Source organism: Grampus griseus (genome assembly GCF_964374135.1).
Source record: "Grampus griseus genome assembly, chromosome: X".
Taxonomy (NCBI): domain Eukaryota; kingdom Metazoa; phylum Chordata; class Mammalia; order Artiodactyla; family Delphinidae; genus Grampus; species Grampus griseus.
This window is the reverse complement of record NC_138999.1, coordinates 56,308,258-56,329,726: the sequence shown is the minus strand read 5'-3', so window position 1 is coordinate 56,329,726 and position 21,469 is coordinate 56,308,258.

Here is a 21,469-nt window from a genome sequence, read left to right as displayed (position 1 = left end):
TCTGGGACATTCTGCGACCAAGAGAGGAAAAGGACTTTTCAAAGATACACACTCAGGAATAGAACCTATGGCTCTTGACTAAAAGGCCAAGGCTCTGTCCAGTCAGTCCTAGAGTCCTACCTTTAATCCCAGCACCAGGGGTCAGGAAAGCTATAATGCGAACTGTTTTTCTGATTTTCTCTAGGCTGGAGAACTCCTTCAACACAAGCAGCTTGACTTCTGCATCTGATTTCAGGACCAGTGCCGAGCTTGCTGTGCTTGGAAACTTCCCAGACCTGTCTGTGGCTCTTGGCTTCAATACCTAAGAACTCAAGGAAAGAGACTGGTGAATCCCTTGGGGTGGCTGGGATTTACAGCCCATCTGGGAGGCCTGCTAGAATGCTTGTTCCTAGCTAGCCTGGAAGGAAATAAGAAAGGAAAGAGGAAGAAAAGTAGGGAAGGAGGCAGAGAAGCAGGGGGTTGATTTCTCCAACTGTCCCTCCTAGTAGGCACTGGCCAGGACCATTAGGCCTAGCACTCATGGCCTCAGGGAGGCTGGTATCTGAGAATTACTTGCTGGCTGGGTTTTCTCCCCACCCCCTTTTCCCTCCTTCTGCTCTTTGGGTTATGGTGACCCGAAACCGTCTCTCACAGTGAGTTCTGAGGCAGCAGTGTCTGAGAATAGCTCGCAGAGCAGCAACACCCACCGTCTGAAAAGATAGGCAGGGGGAAAACTGTGGCACATTCTGCTCACCCTGCTTCAAAGTGACTTGGGGGGATGAGCACTAGGGGTTGGGGGAATCATGAACTTGTGTTCCTTGAAGTTATTTGATGTTGGTTTTGGCTGCATTCAGGAAATTAAAAGGCATATAAAAAAATGAAGCTAATAAAACTGCAGGGCTAGGGAATGGGCCAGGCACAAGCTGTGGGCTCCCAGAGCAGCTGTGGCTGAGCTCTCAGGCCTGACTGGCTCACTATTTTCCAAGGTGCAGGTTTGGGCCAGGCCAGAGCCAAATGGCAGAAATTAGTCAACTTTCATGGTCTACCTTATTAGAAACACTGACTAACTTCATACACACAGGAGGTGGACCTTTTGGCTCCATTTCTGGCAGCCATGGGTACAAGACCAAGGTTTCTTTCCTTCCAGGCAGCATTTACTCCATCCAGGCTGGAGCAATCAGGGTTCTCCTGCCAGTCTGCCTACCTGGGGACTCTAGATGAAGAATAAGGGTGAGAGCTGGTCCTACCAAGGGTAGTGGCATCTGGATGGAAATAAGAAAGAGGGAAGTCTGCTACCTAGCATCTGGTCCAGGCCAGGGAAGACAGCTTATTCAGGCAGATACTGAGAGGCTGAGATCTATGGAGTAACAGTGAAAACAGGAGTCACCAGTACCTGCTCCCTGATTACCTGGGGTGAGGCGTGATAACTAAAAGAATGCCTAGTGTGAGTGTGAGGGAAAGTTATCTGTAACTGTCTCCTCATCTCCACTATAAGTGGTGGTCTATGTATATATGAAACCAGAAGGGGACTTTTTGCTACATAGGCCTGACTGAAGTGGAGACAGAGGATTAGGCTTTCCCAGAGGTGCTCATAGTTTCAAGGGCATTGGATTTGGAGTCAGAAAGCCAAAGTCCTGACTCTGTTGCTTCTTAACTGTGCGACCTTTCATAAGTTTATCACCTTCTTATCAGCCTTAATTTTCTCATCTGTAAAGTGATTATAGGACACTTTAAATGAGGTAACAAAATGCTATGTATTTGGCTGTGTTTAGAATATGCTCTGCATTCAACAAATTCTAGTGATCCTCTTATTTACTAAAGTATAGGCTAAAAGGACAACTGGAGAGATCTGAAGTCATGTACCCTGCCTAACATAGCCACAAATGTTGGTAAATAGAGTGTAAATCTGGAGGCCTGGCAGAGCCCCACAAAGGATGGTTCCCATAGCTATTCCAAAGAGTGGAGTAGAGGCAGGGAAGAGGAAGGGAGGGAGAAGGATTTGAGCCAAGTGTCAGAAAACTTAACTGACTTACAGCGGGACAGCTCCCACCTGATGGAGATCAAGGACACTTTCTATTTCACTGTAGGAAGTAGTAAAGATGCCGAGCGGGAGATAGGTGACCTCTCAGCTGCATTGGGCATTCTTATAGCTGCCATCTCCTCTCCACTTCCACTTGAGAATAGCCTTAACTCTGGTAATTTTTCCATTACCCTGACATCCATCCTATCTACAACCTGGCAGGGGTTACCAGACCCTTGCTCCAATCATCCAGTAGAAGAGCCAGTTGGCCCAAGGCCCAGACCACCCAGCAGCAAAGGGCAAGTGGTGCTATAATCTTGAGATTTACCGTACTGCCCTCTCTTGGTCAGCAGGAGACAGAGCTGCATTACATTCACTTAACACTGAGAAACCTCAATGAGAATATTGTGATATTATCTTCAGTTTACAGAAATGTCATCTAGTGATGGAACCAGGACTGGAACTTGGGTATGTCTGACTATGATGAAGACTTCTGGGGGAGAAGAAGAGAAGGGGAGCCAAAGAGAAAGCTCCATATGGAATTAAAATGTAAGAAAGACCTCCCCAACCTTTTTCTTCAACACCTGACTCCTTAAGCCATTATTCACAACCTCCCCTGTGGCCAGAATTTTGGTGGGGAGAGCCAGGGCCTCTTGCACTACAAAGACAAATTCTGTACCTGTAGTGACCCACATGTATGCACTCTGATAGTAAGTTCAAGCCAAGCTTCTGGCTATAAAAACTAACCTCTAGTCCATTGTTGAGTTTGGCTCACTCTTTCCCTTTCATCTTCAAAGAAGCATGGTTCCTTATGGTAGGTTTGGATGCCACGACCAGAGTTTTGGCTACAACTGCCCCTCAGGCAGCTCTTCCAACTCTGATTTACATTCTATCCTTTCCAGTCTGCAGGCCCAGTGTTTCTCCCAAATCATGTTTTACCCAGGCATCTTCTTCACGATTTCCCATTCCATTCTCATTTCATTCCTGCTTAAACCAGCATAGTCTTTGCCCCTAAGCTCACTTTTCAGCCTTTCTCACTGGAGCTTTTTGTCCAGTGGCCCTCTTGAGATTCCAAGTTCTCTCTCCTCAGCTCTCCTGGTACCAAACTCTGTGTGCCCCTCTGCTTGTTTATTTCTCTTTATTCTTTTCCTTCTAGGCAACATTTACACCATCTAGGCTGGAATGATCAAGGTGCTTCTGCCAGCTAGCCTACCAGGGGACTCTAGCACAGGAATAAGTTTCAATGGCTCCATTATATTTGGAAAGATACTCCAGTTAACACTTAATATACTGAAATACTAAACTTGCATCAGAAGGGATTCCTCACCCCAATCTATGTGTACACAGGGAAGATGATATTCTGAAAACTATCATGGGGGAAGAAGAAGCCCACTTTTGTTGCTCTAAGACACCAAAAAAAAGACATAGCAGGAAGTTGGGCCCTTTTGTAACTGACTATCAAATTATGATGCAGGTGAGTGGGTGGCAATTACTGCAGTAAGGGGTGTGTGTTGGAATCATTATGCATCAAAATGAAATATTTGTATGACATTTTTTCTCCCATTTCCAATAAAATTAAGAGCTTTAGGGTCTAAATGCTATAACCTTCAAATGATACAGTCTGAGCGTGGCAGTGTTTGCCTATGCACTGGAATAAAGCTTATAAATTAGAATCTGTCAGTCAGAGTTCCCCATGGAAAGGTTATGCTGTACCTGAAAAACGTGTACTACCTAATTAATTCCAGTCTGGATTGTGGCCATAGAAGCAAGATAATGTGGTGGGGGAGGAGATCAGGCTCAGGCCTTCATTTAAGGCTAAACTCTGATTTCTTCATGACTCAGTCACAAGAGTTCCAGGGTCCCCAAGACCTTGGTAATGTGGGCCTGGTAGGAAGAAGATACCCCAGGAGAAGACTATCCTGACTGCAAGTTGGAGCCCAGTAGATACAGGTAGCCTGGTCCAGGCAAGAGCAGGCAGGGAAGAATTGCAAGCTACTACACATCTTGCATGATATGTGATGCAATATCTGGCTGTGGGTAACAGATGGGAGGAATGGAAGGTACAGAAGTGGAACCTGCTCTAAGAGGAGGAAGGCTAAAGTGGGAGGTAGCTATGAGCATGTGTTCAGAGCCCCAGGCCTAGAGATACATGAAGCAGGATAACAAGGCAGGAGGCCAAGATTATGCACTGGACAAGCATGAGGTGAGGGGACAGAATACTGAAACCTAAGGGTTACACGGATGTTTATGTCTGACTACTCACCCACCAAGTGTCAAATTCAATTAGCACCAAAAGAGACTGGTGGAAGTGGTAGATACAATATAGCAACCCAATGTTGGGTCCTGGGTTTGAGGAGTGTAACTTGTTTCCAGGGTGCATTGACGGAAGGGAATAAAAATTCTAAGATTCTTTCTATCTCGGTCAAGACTGGCTCAGGACCTGGGGCAGGAAGAGGTCTGAGAATGAAATCAAGAGTGTGGCAAATTTGGGTTGGAAAATTGGGCAGGGTGGGAGCTGGGACTTATACCACCTGGCCATTCCTCTCCCTTCCAACCTCTCCTTACACCTATTCTACACTTCTACTCTCAGTTTTAGCTCTAGAGGATAGGTATTAATCATTCCCAGCCCAGTAGAGTGAAAATAGCATGGACCTGACACAAATCTTAATGCTTACATGCAGTTGTAGTCATGCCTCTTTTCCTCACTGAACTTCAACACTCAGTTCAGTTTCCTTGCCTGTAAAATGGGAATAATAGCTCCTTATTTCTTTGCAAAGTTGTTGTGAAGAGTCAATGAAATTATGCATAATGAAACTGAGCATAATGTCTGATATATGTGGTTTCTCTATAATTATTTGTTGAATTGAAATATTTGAAGCAACGTTTGAGATCTCTTTAATATAGAGATTGACCCTAGTACAATTCAAAGCTAACTACATTCTTTGGATAGTTTTGCACAGGCACCAGCAGGAATTGGCAAGATCTTAAAAGACAGGACCTGGGAGAGCTCACAGCTGAAGACTAGGGGAAGAGAGAGAGAGAGAGAGAGAGAGAGAGAGAGAGAGAGAGAGACTGAGATTGGAGAGAGAGTGAGACTGAACTGGAAGGGTGGAAAGGGGCAGTAAAAATGAAAAAGAGCAAGAACATCAAGAGAAGGGAAAACAATAGAGAGAGAAAGAAAAGATAGAAAGAATGAAAGGAAAAGGAAGAAAAAGAAAAGAAAGAGAAAGGTTGGGCAACTGAGAGGGAAGGGGACAGATAGGGTAAAGAGACAAAGAAAAGACAGATTGAGAGAAAAAACAAGAGAGAAGGAAAGATAGTGAAAATGAATGAGGGCTTGGAACTAACCAAATTAAATTGCCATTTGGGCATATCTTACCCTGAGACCTAGAGAAGAGTTGGGTGGAAAGCGAGTCATAAAGGGGATTTTGGCAGAAGGCATGTTGTAGGATTTCTGTCCATATGGTGACAAAATGGGATGGCAATCAAGAGAATGTAGTACTTGAATAAGGACGGACATATAGAGCAATGGAATATAATTGAGAGTCAAGAAATAAACCCTTATATTTACTGTCAACTGATTTTTTACAAGGGTGCTAAGTAAATTCAGTGAGGAAGGAATAGTCTTTTCAGGAAATGGTGCTGGATCAACCAGATATCCACATGCAAAATAATGAAGTTGGACCCCTACCTATCACTATATATAAAAATTAACTCAAAATGGATCAAAGACTTAAATGTCACTGCTCAAACTGTAAAATTCTTAGAAGAAAATATAATCATAAATCTTTGTGAGGATGGATTAGGTAATGATTCCTTAGGTATGATGCCAAAGGCAAAAACAACAAAAGAAGTAATAGATAAATTGGCCTTATCAAAATGAAGAACTTTTGCACTTCAAAGGACACTACCAAGAAAGTGAAAAGACATTCTACAGAATAAGGGGAAAATTTTGCACATCATATATTTGATAAGGGCCTTATATCTAGAATATATAAAGGATGTTACAACTCAATAATAAAAAGATAAATAAGCTAATTTGAAGTAGGCAAATGATCTGAATGGATATTTCTCAAAAGAATATATACAAATGGCCAGCAAGCACATGAAAAGATGGTCAATACCATTAGCCATCGAGGAAATGCAAATCAAAACCACAATGAGATACTACTCGACACCCACCAAAATGGCAATGATCCAAAAAAAAAAACCAAACCAAAAAAAAGGTAACAGGTACTGGTGAGGATATGGAGAAACTGGAACCCTCATACACTGTTGGTGGGAATGTAAACTGTTGCAGCAACTATGGAAAATAGGCTAACACTTCCTTAAAATGTTAAACACACAGTTGCCATGATACTTAGCAATTTCTCATCTAGGTATATACCCAAGAGAAATGAAAACAGATGTCCACACAAAATCTTGTACATGAATGCTGCTAGCATTAATCATAGTAGCCAAAAAGTATAAACAACCCAATTGCCCATCAACTGATGAATGGATAAACAAAAAAACAACTTACCTGTAAATGTCTCCTCATCCCCACCATAAGTGGTGGTCTATGTATATATGAAACCAGAAGGGGACTTTTTGCTACATAGAGCTGACTGAAGTGGAGACAGAGGATTAGGCTTTCCCAGAGGTGCTCATAGTTTCAAGGGCATTGGATTTGGAGTCAGAAAGCCAAAGTCCTGACTCTGTTGCTTCTTAACTATGTGACTTTTTATAAGTGTATCACCTTCTTATCATTCATTGTGTTGTTCATCATTGTTTATTTGCTCTTTAGTTCTTCTAGGTCCTTGTTAAACGTTTCTTGTATTTTCTCTGTTCTATTTCCAAGATTTTGGATCATCTTTACTATCATTACTCTGAATTCTTTTTCAGGTAGACTGCCTATTTCCTCTTCATTTGTATGGTCTGGTGGGTTTTTACCTAGCTCCTTCACCTGCTGTGTGTTTCTCTGTCTTCCCATTTTGCTTAACTTACTGTGTTTAGAGTCTCGTTTTCGCAGGCTGCAGGTTCATAGGTCCCGTTGTTTTTTGTGTCTGCCCCCAGTGGCTAATGTTAGTTTAGTAGGTTGTGTAGGCTTCCTGGTGGAGGGAACTGGTGCCTGTGTTCTGGTGGATGAGGCTGGATCTTGTCTTTCTGGTGGGCAGGACTGCATTCGGTGGCATGTATTGGGGTGTCTGTGACCTTATTATGATTTTAGGTAGGCTCTCTGCTAATGGGTGGGGTTGTGTTGCTGTCTTGCTAGTTGTTTGGGTGGCCATAGGGTGGCCAGCAATGGAGTTTGGTGGTCATTGAGTGGAGCTGGGTTTTAGCGTCAAGACGAAGATCTCTGGGAGAGCTCTCACCGATTGATATTATATGGGGATGAGAGGTCTCTGGTGGTCCAACATCCTGAACTCGGCTCTCCCACCTGAGAGCCTGAGCACCCGGCCGGACCACCAAGACCCTGTCAGCCACACAGCTTACATCCAAGCCGGGCGGCTGATCCACGCTCTCCTGGACACTGCCGGGAACTGGTCCTCCTTTTCATTTTTTAGTCTCCTTACTATATCAGTTCCTGAGTGAAATATGCTAAAATCTCCCACTGTAATATCAAGACTGTTAAGTTTTCATGTATTTTCACATTTTTCTTTATATATTTTCAGGCTTTTTTATGAGAGGCATATAAATTTTAAATGATGTTATTTTCCTGGTAAACTGGGCTTTTTATCAATTCAAACATCTATTTTTTTTACATCTTTATTGGAGTATAATTGCTTTACAATGGTGTGTTAGTTTCTGCTTTATAACAAAGTGAATCAGTTATACATATACATATGTTCCCATATCTCTTTCTTCTTGCATCTCCCTTCCTCCTACCCTCCCTATCCCACCCCTCTAGGTGGTCACAAAGCACCGAGCTGATCTCCCTGTGCTATGTGACTGCTTCCCACTAGCTATCTATTTTACGTTTGGTAGTGTATATATGTCCATGACACTCTTTCACTTTGTCACAGCTTACCCTTTCCCCTCCCTATATCCTCAAGTCCATGCTATAGTAGGTCTGAGTCTTTATTCCTGTCTTACCCCTAGCTTCTTCATGACATTTTTTTTCTTAAATTCCATATATATGTGTTAGCATACGGTATTTGTCTTTCTCTTTCTGACTTACTTCACTCTGTATGACAGACTCTAGGTCTATCCACCTCATTACAAATAGCACAATTTCATTTCTTTTTATGGCTGAGTAATATTCTATTGTATATATGTGCCACATCTTCTTTATCCATTCATCTGATGATGGACACTTAGGTTGTTTCCATCTCCGGGCTATTGTAAATAGAGCTGCAATGAACATTTTGGTACATGTCTCTTTTTGAATTATGGTTTTCTCAGGGTATATGCCCAGTAGTGGGATTGCTGGGTCATATGGTAGTTCTATTTGTAGTTTTTTAAGGAACCTCCATACTGTTCTCCATAATGGCTGTACCAATTCACATTCCCACCAGCAGTGCAAGAGTGTTTCCTTTTCTCCACACCCTCTGCAGCACTTATTGCTTCTAGGTTTTGTGCTGATGGCCATTCTGACTGGTGTGAGACAAACATCTATTTGTAGTAATGCTTTTGTCATATAGTTTATTTTGTCTGCCAATAATATAACTAAATAAAATTTCTTTGGTTGGTATTTGCCTAGTATACATTTTCTATTCTTTGACATTCAAACTTTTTGATTATTTTTAACAATATTATGTAGACATTTAACTTAATAAAGTCTAAAGTTAATGAGCAAAGTTCAATATCCATTCATGATAAAAACTCTTAACAAATTATGTGTACAAGAAACATACCTCAACATAATAAAGGCCATATATGACAAGCCCACAGCTAAGATCATACTCAGTGGTGAAAGGTTGAAAAGTTTTCCTCTAAGATCAAGAACAAGACAAACATACCCACTCTCACCACTCCTATTCAACATAGTAATGGAAGTTCTAGCCAGAGCCGTCAGGCAACCAAAAGAGAGAAAAGGCATCTGAATTGGAAATGAAGAAGTAAAATTGTCTCTATTTGTAGATAACATGATTTCATATATAGAAAAATCCTAAATACTGCACTAGAAAACCATTATATTTAAGCAACTTCAGTAAATTTGCAGGATATAAAATTAACTTATAAAAATCAAAGTTTCTATACACTAACAACAAATTATCTGAAAAAGAAATAAAGAAAACAATTCCATCTACAAAGCATTAGAAACAGTATAGGTTCCTCAAAAAATTAAAGGTAGAACTACCATAAGATCCAGCAATTCCACTTGTGGGGATATATCCAAAATCACTATGTTGAAGAGATATCTGCACCCTCAGATTTATAGAAGCGTTATTTATGATAGCTAAGAAATGGAAAAATGTAAGTGTTTATCGACAAATGAATGGATAAAGAAGTTGTAGTATATATATACACAGTGGAATATAATTCAGCTACAAAAAATAAAAAAAAATCCTGCCTTTTGTGACAACTGGCGTGGACCTTGAGGGCATTATACTAAGTGAAATAAGTCAGACAGAGAAAGACAAATATAATGTACAACATGATGACTATAGTAACACTGTTGTATGGTATATTTGAAAATTGTTAAGAGAGTAGACCTTAAGAGTTCTCACCACAAAGAAAATAAAACATTTTTTTAGTATCTATATGAGATGATGGATGTTAACTAAACTTACTGTGATAACCACTTCACAATATATGAAAGTCAAGTCATTATACTGTACACCTTAAGCTTACACAGTGCTGTATGTCATTTATCAATATATCTCAATAAAACTGGAAAAATAAAAGAACTGGATAAAAATTAAGTTAATGAGTATCTTTATCTTCTTTCTCAGCAAATTAAGGACTTCAGTTTTATAACTGTAATAATCCCCTCTCAATATATAAGCAGTTTTCAGATTCTTTAATTCTATCTTGTTATTTTCCCACAATATTAGACATCACTATATTTTTTATATATAGTTAATGTATGTTTAGATTTATTCACATGTTTATGAATATCTTTGCTCACTATTACCTCTTGCATCTCAGACCTTCCATCCAAGATCTTTTCCCAAATATCTGAAGTACGTCACTTAGAATTTCCTTTACTGAGGATATGGTTAAAAATATCTTTATTTTAACTTGAAAGATAGTTCTGTTGAGTAGAGAATTCTCTCAGTATATCAAAGTTCATTTTCCACTCTGTTCCGCTACCATTATTATTATTGATAAGTTAATCTTAAGTGTAGTGGCTATTTCTTTGTAAATAACGTTTTGTCCTAGTTATCCCTCCTCGCTGACTGCTTTTGTAATATTCTTTTCCTTTAGCATTCTGTAAAATCACTGTGATGTGTCTAGCATAAAAAGAAACAAAATTGAGCTAGTGTGGATTTCTTTTAATTGTCTAGCTTGGGATTTGTCGGGAATGTAGGTCTTAAAGATGAATGTCTTTCAACAATGTTGAAAAATTCTCAGTTATTATGTTTTTGAATATTGCCTTTTTCCTACTCCATGACTATGCTCTGGAAGTCTAGTTAGATATATATTAGATCTATCTGCACTACCTTCTTGTCTCTTAAGCTTTCATATTTTCCATTTTATTTCATTTCTGTTCTATATTATGGATAATTTGTTTGCATCCATCTTTCATTTCCCCAATTTTCTCTTTAGTTGCATATATTATGTGTTCTAATCAATCAATATAGATTTAATTCTACTATTCTACTTTTTTAGTTGGAGAGATTCTATTTTATACTTTTTCTAATATGTTTGGTTGTTCTTTATAGTCTCTTCTTCCTTGTATCTATTTCAAGCATTTTATAAATATACTTAATCACTTTAAGTAAAGTTAATTTTATATTCTAAATGTGATGGTTTTATATTCTATAGTCTGTGGGTCTGATTATGTTGTTTGTTATTTCTGAAGACTTTTACTCAGGGTGTCTTGTTTCTTTGTGTTTTGTAAATTTTGACTGTGAGATGCTTATTTTATTTGGACCTTTATGTATAGAAATTTTTGAGGTCTAGATGAAAGTTACATTCTTCTACAGAGGATTTGCTTTTGCCAGTCTCCTGTGAGAACCACCAATCTGGGATGTCATCTTTTAGTTTTTCAGACCTCATTAGTATCTTGAATTAGGACTAAAAACTATATGAAGGCCACTTATGGTTATAAATTCTCATGAGAGGTTTATTTTTCTCCTCCACCCAGTGCCAAGATGAAGCCAGGCAGGTTTCCTTGCCATCTCCTTCTGTGAAACAGATTTAATTCTTCTTCACTCTTACATTGACTTCACTCTAGTCTTTATCTCATATTCCTTCACCTCTTGCAGTCATCAATGTAGAAATTCAGTCTTCCAGGTCTGGTAAAACCCCTAGGGCAAAATTTGGATTTGATACTCATTTACCTCAGTGTTCCTACTTTAACTTCCTTTTTGGCTGTGGATTTTTTTTACTATCATACTAATTCAGCAATGAATTTTAAAATATTATTTTTATATTTTACATTTTGTTTTCATTGGGAGAGTCATTCAGGCTATCTAGCAAAACACACTGCTAAAAATAGAAGTCTCTAGCCAACTTCTAAAATAACAGTGCTTCCTTCCTGTCACATATTTAACTGGGATATTAATAATTCCTGCTGTGCTTTCCTTATAGGGTTCATGTGAGTCTCCAATGAGATAGTTGATATCAAAGTGCTATATGGTATAAAGCACTATTTAAAAGACAATAAATTGCTATTATAACTAAGTGCAAGCCAAAGCAGTGGTGTGGGCTTAGGGGAAGGAGATTCAAAGTTTAAAGGAGATAAAGCTGATTTCCAGCTGAGGAAATAGGGAAAACATACTGGAGTTGGCTTTTGAGCTGAGCCTTAATGTGTAGGAAGGATTTACCTAGGCAGAAGTGGAGGTGGTCATTTCAAATGAAGGGCACTGCATGAATGAAGGCTAATAGAATGTGTTGCTCTATTCCCAAAGGGAGGTCTTTGGTCTGGTCTCTTGTCCATTAGTGCTTATCTAATGGCACTGCCTGTACTCTGGTTCCTGACCTAGACCATTAATAAAGTCCATACCACGTCCACCTCAGAGATTCCTCAAGCAGTCACACTTGCCCATGTTTATTCTGTACAAGAGATATATCTAACAGGGTCTTCGGTCCATATCAAAATTGTCCAGGTACAGAATGACCCAAGATGCATTAGGAGAAATATACTCTCACCAAGAATGATGGGTGTCTTAGGCAAGATGGCATGCTGTATGGTATAGGCTGTTGTGGAACAACAAGCAATGAAATACTGGCTATGTTGTCAAGGATGCTGGTGACTGGACATTTGCAAGTACAGCAAAAATATCATTAGTCTTTTCCATGGTACAGATTCTAAAATAGAGGAATGAGACTACAGGCATGGGAGTGAGATAAAGTTGGAAATTCCCAGATTGACAAAATTCTGGTTTTAGCCAAAAGTTTCACAGAATCTAAGAAGGCATGTAAGAGCTAGAAGAAACTAGCCTAGTTCTTATCTCCCTTGCTCTACAGATAGGGAGACTGAGACCCAGAAAGGGGAAAGAGCCTGCTAAACTTCACCTGATGGTTAGTGGCAGAAGCTGGTACTCTGATTTCTGATCCAATGCTCTTTCCCCTGCATGCCTTTATAGACAAATATGCTCATAGGTTTTTTGGACACCCAGTGAACTGCTGTACCCCAGGCACCTCTAGCCAGAGACAGGAAAGGAAAGCAAGAGGCTTGGAAAGACACTTGAGAGATGGTAGGGCTGGAACAGACAATTCTTCCTCCCAAAAGTACTCATCTGAAGTTTGGGGAGTAGGTGGCTACTGAGGAAATCATGGGCTCATGTACACCAGACATCTCTTTCACTCTTGGAATGAGTAGTTGTAAAGGCAATTCCATTGTGATATCATTCCTTCCTTATTCCTATTTGTAATGCTGCCTGTTTTGAGTTCCTTGGGCCTCTTTGCAAAAGACTGAGAAAATCAACCAGCCTTTCAAAAAAGAAACTATACCGCAGTGATCAAAATCGTAGGCTTTGACAACAAACGTACTTTAGTTTGAGTTCAGGCGTTATTACTTAGAAGTAACCTTGGGTCTGAGCCAGAAATAATTTGGGTCAGGGCCTCAGTTTCTTTGTATTATGGGAGTAATTGTGCTCAACTCATAGGGTTAATATAAGGATTATGTAAGATACGATATAAAGAGCTTTGCCTTAACATTTCTTGGCACATAGTAAGGGCTCAATACATTTAATACTATTATTATTATTACTATTATTACTTTGAGTCAATCTCTGTGTTACCCTCTACTATATTCTTTCTTATACATGTTTTAATAAAGCTTTCAACTCCCCAAACTAATTATGTTACAGCTTTGTTCAAAAATCCTTAGTTATCTCAACTGGTGTTCTGTAATTACTTGTTAGGTGTGGCAAATAATATGTTGATAATATCTTAAACATTGAAATTGGTGAATAATTTTCTTAATATTATACTATAGGAGGTTCAAGATTTTCCTTTCAACATTGTCAGTCTAGGGCTTCCCTGGTGGCACAGTGGTTGAGAGTCCGCCTGCCGATGCAGGGGACACGGGTTCTTGCCCTGGTCCGGGAGGATCCCACATGCCGCGGAGCGGCTGGGCCCATGAGCCATGGCCGCTGAGCCTGCGTGTCCGGAGCCTGTGCTCCGCAACGAAAGGAAAAAAATATTGTCAGTCTCACTTGTATTCGTATTTTCTCTCTTAAGTGGGAGAGAAAGGGGCTAAGTGACAGTTGTGTATCAGGAATTGCATATAACCCTGGAGGCTCCCTTGAGGGCATGTCACATATGTGGCCATTAGCTTTCCCTTGTCGCAACTGAGAATGACTGGCCTACAGAAGAAATTTCTTTGTGGCACACGCAGGCTTTTCTCAATAGACCTTAGCCCAGATTCATCTCCAACTATTACTTTCTACTAGTTCCTATTTGCTTTGTCCCAAAGCAGTAGCCATATACTCTTTCCTGGCTGCTCAGCTACTTTTCCCTCCTGTGGAATTTCATCTCACTGTTCAAGGCCTGAGTCAGATATCATCACCTCTAGGAAGGTGGAATGTTGTATATTCTTCTCCAGCGTTTTTCCTGACTTCCTGTTTTGATGAACGAATGAGGCCCCACATCCATAGAACACCAATTTGATTGGCTTCCCATAGCCTCCACTACCCCTTATGGGGTATGAAGCTGCTGATGATACTCTCTGGGATGCCCTGTCTCTCATCCAGGAACATCATGCCAGTAAGTGTCACTTAGGAAGACCATGGCTCGTATAGGTGGCATAGTAAACAGTATATACTGTCATGACAGAGACCCTTGAACACATTCCAAGGATTATACCATGTCCAGGTTTTTGATAGATTGTTCTAATGTGAGGAGCCTAAAACTGGAAATCAGGAGATTCAGGGCTTCCAGTTCAGACTTAGGGTCATTAATTATTCAGGAGCAGCCTTTGGGCCAATAACTTCGCTGTGCTGAGCCTCAATTTCCCTATCTGAAAAATGGGCTTGATCCCTGTTCTGCCTGATTTCAGGATGTTATGAGGTTCAGATGAGATCATGTGTCTGGGAACTGAAATGGTGGCAACGATTTCTATAGCTCCCTTTAACCTTGGAATAGAGGCTCAACTCTTTAGTGTGACACATGAACACTCACTGGCTTTTGCTTCTTTCTTTACTCTTTTCTCTCACACTCATACCCTTTTTCAAACTTTTCACTCAGGCTAAACTAAACAATTTGTCTTTTCCCTTACAAGGTTGCTGCTTCTTGCCTGAGAAAGAATGCCCCTTTCTCTACCTTCAACCCCATCTTCACTGAACTTGGGTCACAGCCTAGACTTCTCTAAGAAGTCTTCCTTGACCTTCCCACTAGACCAGGCTAGGCATCCTTCTTCTGCACCCCAGCAGAAACTTGCACTTCCCTCACCATAGCACCCATTACATTATAATTGTCTGTGTCTGTCTGTTTTTCCTACTAGACTAGAAGCTCCATAAGGACAGAGACCATGTCTGTCTTGTTCCTATGTGGGGTACATAGTGGTTACACAAATAAATAATTGTTGAATAAATGAAAGAACAAATGAATGAGGGGATAATTGGATACTGTGCCCCCATGAAGAGTCCCTGCAGTCTCTTGAGGTGGTGGGATTCTCCCACAAGGTTAGTCCAATCCTGAAATTATCTACTCTTGGCACTGTGTATAAGCATCAAAAGGACTTGTTTTCTTTGGAGACAAGTGTCACTGCCTAGGTGGTAAGTGATGTTTCTCTCACAGCACCTTCCTACTTGGTTGGCCTATTTTCTGGTCTTAGATTTGAATTGCTTCAATGGGGATTCAGGGGACAGTTTGCATAAAGTCTGGCTTAAGTCAGCTTTTTTGGTACAGTCTTGCTGATTGGCAGTCAAAGTTTTGCAAATACTCTTCTCTTCACTTGAAATACTTTGGGAAAAAAGTTGAGGGAAGAGGGGGAAGTTGTGGCCTGAAAAAATGGTGGCAGAAGAATCTGAGAATTTGAATCATCTGCATCTGCCTATTAACTCAGAAAACTAGGTTTTCATACTTCAGTGTGTCTTTTAAATGTTTCTCATTGCTTCTACAGTCCCAATTCCAGCTCAACCAATAATTCTCTTCTTTCACTCTCCCCTGCAATGGCATGAAGGAAACCTCTGTGAGTGGGTGGTAGGTGAAGTAGGTACTGCAGTTGGAGTAGAGATCCTTGGGCTGTATACAAGGGAACCACAGATGAGAAGTGCAGGCTCTCTCACCAAGGCTCTGAACCAGTGTGCAAGGGGATGTAAGAGGTTTTCAGGTACTCTGCCACCCTGGCATGCTGCCTGCAAGCATATGAACGGGTTATGAGCTGGGTGTGCTAGAGCTAGTCCCTTGACACAGGTCCTAATTCACAATAACATTCAACAAGTTTTATGTCGTGACTTCCTTATGTAAAGAATGCAAAATTTGGGCTAGATGCTAAGATCCCTTCTATCTCTAAAAGGCAGCAATTAGAAATCAGGGGTTAGACCAATCTTGTCTGAGGAATAGATGTGGGAGGGTCTGAGGAATAGATGTGATAAGTTGAAGTCCCAGACTGGCCTGGCCTAAGGCATTTAATAGACTGTAAACTCACTGAAAGCATGGACTGTGGCTTAACTCCTACTTATCTCTGCTATTTATGAGATCATCTAAATGGTAAATTATTTTACTTTTGAGCAGTATCCCCATCCATCAAGGGGTTGACAGCATTTATTACACAGGACTCAAATTTTGTTTTGACCCTCTGCCCCAGGTGTTTGGTAAATTTTTATTGAGTACAAACATGGGGATTCTAGTTACAAAACTATGTGTTCTAGGGATAATAAAAGGCTCTTTCCTTTTCCTTTTATGTTACAATTTTTAAAAGTGTTGCTGTAGTTTGCAATAACCACGGTGTACACATTGGAAGCGGCTCTACATCTCATCTAGTTCTATTTCGCATCTTCAGACACACTCATTTTATAGATGAGAAAACTAAGGTCAAGAAAAGGGGAGAGGGTTGTCCAGTATCATACAGTGAATCAGCAGGTCTGAATCCTAGCTATATACTATATGATCATGATTAAGTCACATATAAGACTCCTGCCTCCAGGCTCTTTTTAATCCTCTAGGTGTCCTTTTCCCCCTGACCTCTGTGCTTTTCTACTCCTTGGAAAATCTATGGTGGATGATAACTACCATGTCACTTTAGGCATGAGTTGAGTGGTCAATGAAACCAAATAGGGTGGCTGTTAGGTCACTCTCTGTAGGTCTAAGAGAAGAGAAGCTAAGCAATGGTTGTCAGAGGGGCTCTTTTGCAGGCAGGCTCTGACTTCCACACACAACCCACAAACATTCATATTCTCTCTCTCCTTACTTAGACACACACAAACAAACACACATCCTAAGAATCTCTTCGTCTCCTCTCCATCAAGCATTGCTCTCAGGAAAAGTTTGAGAAATCCATCTACTCTGAAGTGGTCAGTGATAAACATGGCTCAATGTGGGATCACTCTCAGGGGTTCTGGCATTTTATCAGGGATCAAAGCCAGAGCAATAAGCCCACCAGTTGGGTCATATACATTCTTACTGAATCCCCAATCTGGCCCAGTAAAGAGGCACTGTGACAACCCCTATTACAGGTGAGGACACTGAGACATAGAGAACTTTCCCATTATTCCTTAACACATCTGTCACACTTCATTGATGGCCTGTATCTCAAGCCCAGAATTCAATTTGGGATCTCATTAAGTATTCACACTGAGAGGAAACAGGAGTGGGCTTTGCTTGAACTTTTGCAAACCCTAAAGAAGGCTGGCTCGGATTTTACCTTGATGGTCAAGGACGATATAGGTCCTCAAAACCAGTGAGGGTGTGAACATGCCCATTCTTTACCGGAAGCTTGGCAAGAACAGGGCAGTGAAGCCCCCACCCATTTTATGCTCCCACGAGGATGAGAATGAGGGTGAACAGCTGGGTTTTGTATAGCTTTCTCCTGGTTGACAAACTCAGGCTTTTTGATGAGAAGTTGTAATGGGTGGCCAGTGTCCATCTGTGCTTTCTAGCCCAGACCTTTTGATATTTTGGTGGTCCCAGGTCAAACTATGCTAAGGCCAACACAGGACAAATTTATAACCCCTGTACAAAGATTTTTTTAAATATATTAAAATCAAAGTAGCATTAAAAAGCCACTGGGCATGATACCAATTCGACTTCAATAAAGACAGCCAATAAAAAGAGCTAATTAAAAGAACTCTGATGACATTCATCTGAAATTTTAGATTGTTTTATGTTTTAACAAATTAACAACGGTGATAAGAGGACATTAGCAGCTTTTCTTGGGTCTCTTTGTTAACAATAACTTGAGCTTGCAGCCACAACAGGGGCTGTGGCCAAGTTTTAGCTGGCAGACCAACAAGGCAATATTTTACACAATGGATGACATTTCTGAAAGCAGAGACAGAGACAAACCCAGAGTCACACATGTATTCCAACAAACAAGTTTCTGCCATTTTTAATTGTATTTAGAGCAACAAAAGATTCCAAGATTACAAAAAGTGAATAGAACACTAGCGCTTTGGGCTGGTCCTGCTGCCCAGTGGAGGCCAAGTGCCGCTGTGAGAACTGAAGCCCCATCGAAAGAAGTTTCAAGCAAAATTAATGTTTCTTTGAAAAAAAAACCTTTTATATGATGCTTTTTTTCTTTTTAATTTTTTCCCTCAACATAAAAAAATAATTCTTACATCTGGTTACATAGTCTGCTCCCTCCTGCTGCCAAATGAATCTCAAGGACAGCACAAGAATGTCATGTCCAAGGCACTCCCTAATCAATGTTCCAGTCTAGGGGAAAGCAGAAAAGTGTCACTGAGTGGTGGGAGGGGACTCTCTTTTTAGTTTGGGTCATCCCAATGGTGGCTACTCTCAGCACCTGAGTGGCTTATGGGATAGGACAACCCCACATGCACTTCACTGCCGGACAGTTAGCACCAAGGGCTAAGGTTGGGAGAGACTGCAGGCCTGGTCTATGTAAATGCTCAGGGAAGAGAGTTCCAAAATGTGAAGCATCAGCCCAGGAGGGCACCACCAGAGAAGCAGCAGCATTCCAGAATTTCCTTTCCTTTGGGACATATGTGTGGGCTCCAGTCTTTGGTGGCCAATGGAACCTGTAGCTATGTGCCAACCTTTTTAAGTAGTGCAGATGCAAACTGTTTTAGGCCACAAGGACCACTCAGATGATAGCTTCTCATTTAATTTTATAAAAAGCTGAGACAAGTGGGATAAGGAAAGGAATCAGCACTCCCACTCTACTGAATTGGGGTTGGAAACCAACCCATACATATTATCTATTTTCTGGCCAAATCTAATGGGGAGAAATCAAAGATGAGTCAAAGGCTGCTTTTCCCTTTAAGACTCTGCCTGCTAAATTACAATATTTACCACTTATTTTTGGAATGGGAACATTCCGAATGGTTTGTTACCTCAGCTGAAGTGTCTTTGGAGGAGTGACTAATTGTGGATTTTTCTGCCTTCACCTAGAAATGGTTAAGGGTTGGGAGGCTCTGGGCAACAGACCCCAGTGTCAGTCTCTTAATTGAAGAAAAACACCCTTACCTGTGAGCAGAGATGGACCTGTACCTACAGATAAACTACTTCTAGTACACTGATAAATTTTTTAACAAAGAAAAACACATTTTCATTGTCAAAATCTTTACAGAACGTATCCAAAACCAGAATAGACACCCAGTAGCAAGAGCACCTCAGTTGCAGGTGAGTGAATTGTTTGAAATGGAGCACTTGCTCCAGGTTCCCAAGTGCAGGAAACTGCCCTTTTCTCACAGGGATGGCGAAGAACAAAAATTACCCTTCCTTCTTCCAACTGCACAGGTCCCATTAGAGGGTCACTGGCTAATTGCTTGGGTGGGCCTTTGGCCCCAAGTCTGGGCCTTCCCTATGGTAAATCCCAGTCAGTTCCAATGAGACTTCACCACCCTTTACACATTCATCTGTCTTGGGCTAGTAAAGTGCAACACATCATGTACCTTACGCTTTTCCCCCCTCTGCTCCTTTGCAAGGCCTGTGGGTCAGGCCTCAATAGGAGCAGAGATCTCTTGGCTATCTGATCAACCCAAGTGTCTTTTCCATTCTGAGAGAGCTTCCAAAACGTAGCTTTGGCCTCTCTCACAAATACATGGTATCAATTATGACCTGGAACCAAATATAAAGGTGCAGAGAAAGGTAAAGCTATCAGAACACATTATATCTATATATATAATTCAATTTTGAAACATGGATACAAATACTCATTTACAATATATTTCAACCTTCTGCCTTAAACCACAGAGAACTTTTTTGTGCCATTCAAAGTGGGCAGAAATGAGGATTACTGCCTGCTGTCCTTCTAGTGCAAAATCTAGTCCTTTAAATGCTCCTCTTATCAGCAAGGGCTTCACATCTTCAGATAAGTTAACATTGGCACTAGCAAACACAATGGCCAAGACAGCTCCACTTCTAACCATGCAATGATGGAGCTTTAAGAATTTGCTCAGCAACTACAACAGAAAAGGAAAGCTAGTTCTGCTTATAAAAAATCACTTACTGAAGGACCCATAATCCCTTTCTTTTCAAAATTATCTTCCACTCTTCTAAACGTGTATATTGTGGGGGAAACCCCACAAAACTCTTATAAGTCAGTCACCAGCAAAATCCTTTAGTCTGTCTTTGGATAGGTTACCAAAGAGGCACTAATGCTTGCTCCCTCCCTGCCCTTAAAAATTTTGGTATTTTAGCAGATACAGTGTAATCTTTGGTTACGTAATGCGATGCTCTCATCTCTTTGTTTTTTAAAACTGCTTTCACAGATTTTCAAAGAGATTAGTGGTGAGAACAGACCTGCCTATAAAAGGCAGCAAGGGTAGAAATATCCTTTTATAAGAAATTGCACATGCTAAATGGCTTATTTTGACTTTAAGTTTGGGATTGGATCTTGTGTTTTAGCACTCCTGGTTCCCATGAGCCCCTACATGTGGTTGAGCATGACGGCCACCCCCTTGGCCCAGTGCCCTCTCACCTGGGCAACTGGCATAAGATAATTAGTAGTCAACCTCTTGTTTTTCCAGGGCCATGTAGGGACCATGCAGGGATACTTACTGGGCTGTCTGAAGAGAGTCTCATGAAATGCAACCTTAGCACAAGACTGGGAAGGGACAGAGGGAGTGGCTTGGGCTTTTGAGCCATGCCGAATATCAAGGGAGAAAGAAAGGCCATGTCTGTGCTCTGCCTAATGAAACAAACAGAAGCTACTTGATGCTTAAAGTTAGGTCACTTGTGTAGTGTCAGTATCATGTGAATGGTGGGCCTATTTTCTCTTAAAGTACAAATAGAATACTTCTTGCTATATATGTATATATGTATTTAGAAGTAGAGTATGAACAGAGAGGGACTGTAGCATCAGCACATTATTTCTCAACCTGGACAGTCACCTCAGCAACTACCCAGAGGACAGAGTGAAGCTTTTTTTCCCCCCATATTTTAGTGCCAGTGAACATATATAAAAATATATGTATTACTGATTTTCTTTAAGATATATGACAGAATCCTTCAAAAAAAACCCTTTCTCATTAAAAAAATAATGAACTCTCCAAGAACAAAGATACTGTCTGTGGCATAGAAAAGCTATGGAACAAATAACCCAACCCCCGTTTCAACTCAGAGGCCAGGCCTGGGCAAGCTGCCCAATGAACAAGAGCTGAAACTGCCACACGACTCTTTTCTTTGACCACAGAGTTTGTGACCCTGGCTGCTGTCTGCTGCCAAACACAGATGGGGCCTTCTCCCTGGTGCTTCTTCTTTTCTCTTCCTCACTCTCCATCCCCATTGAGCACTGCAAACCTTTTTGGA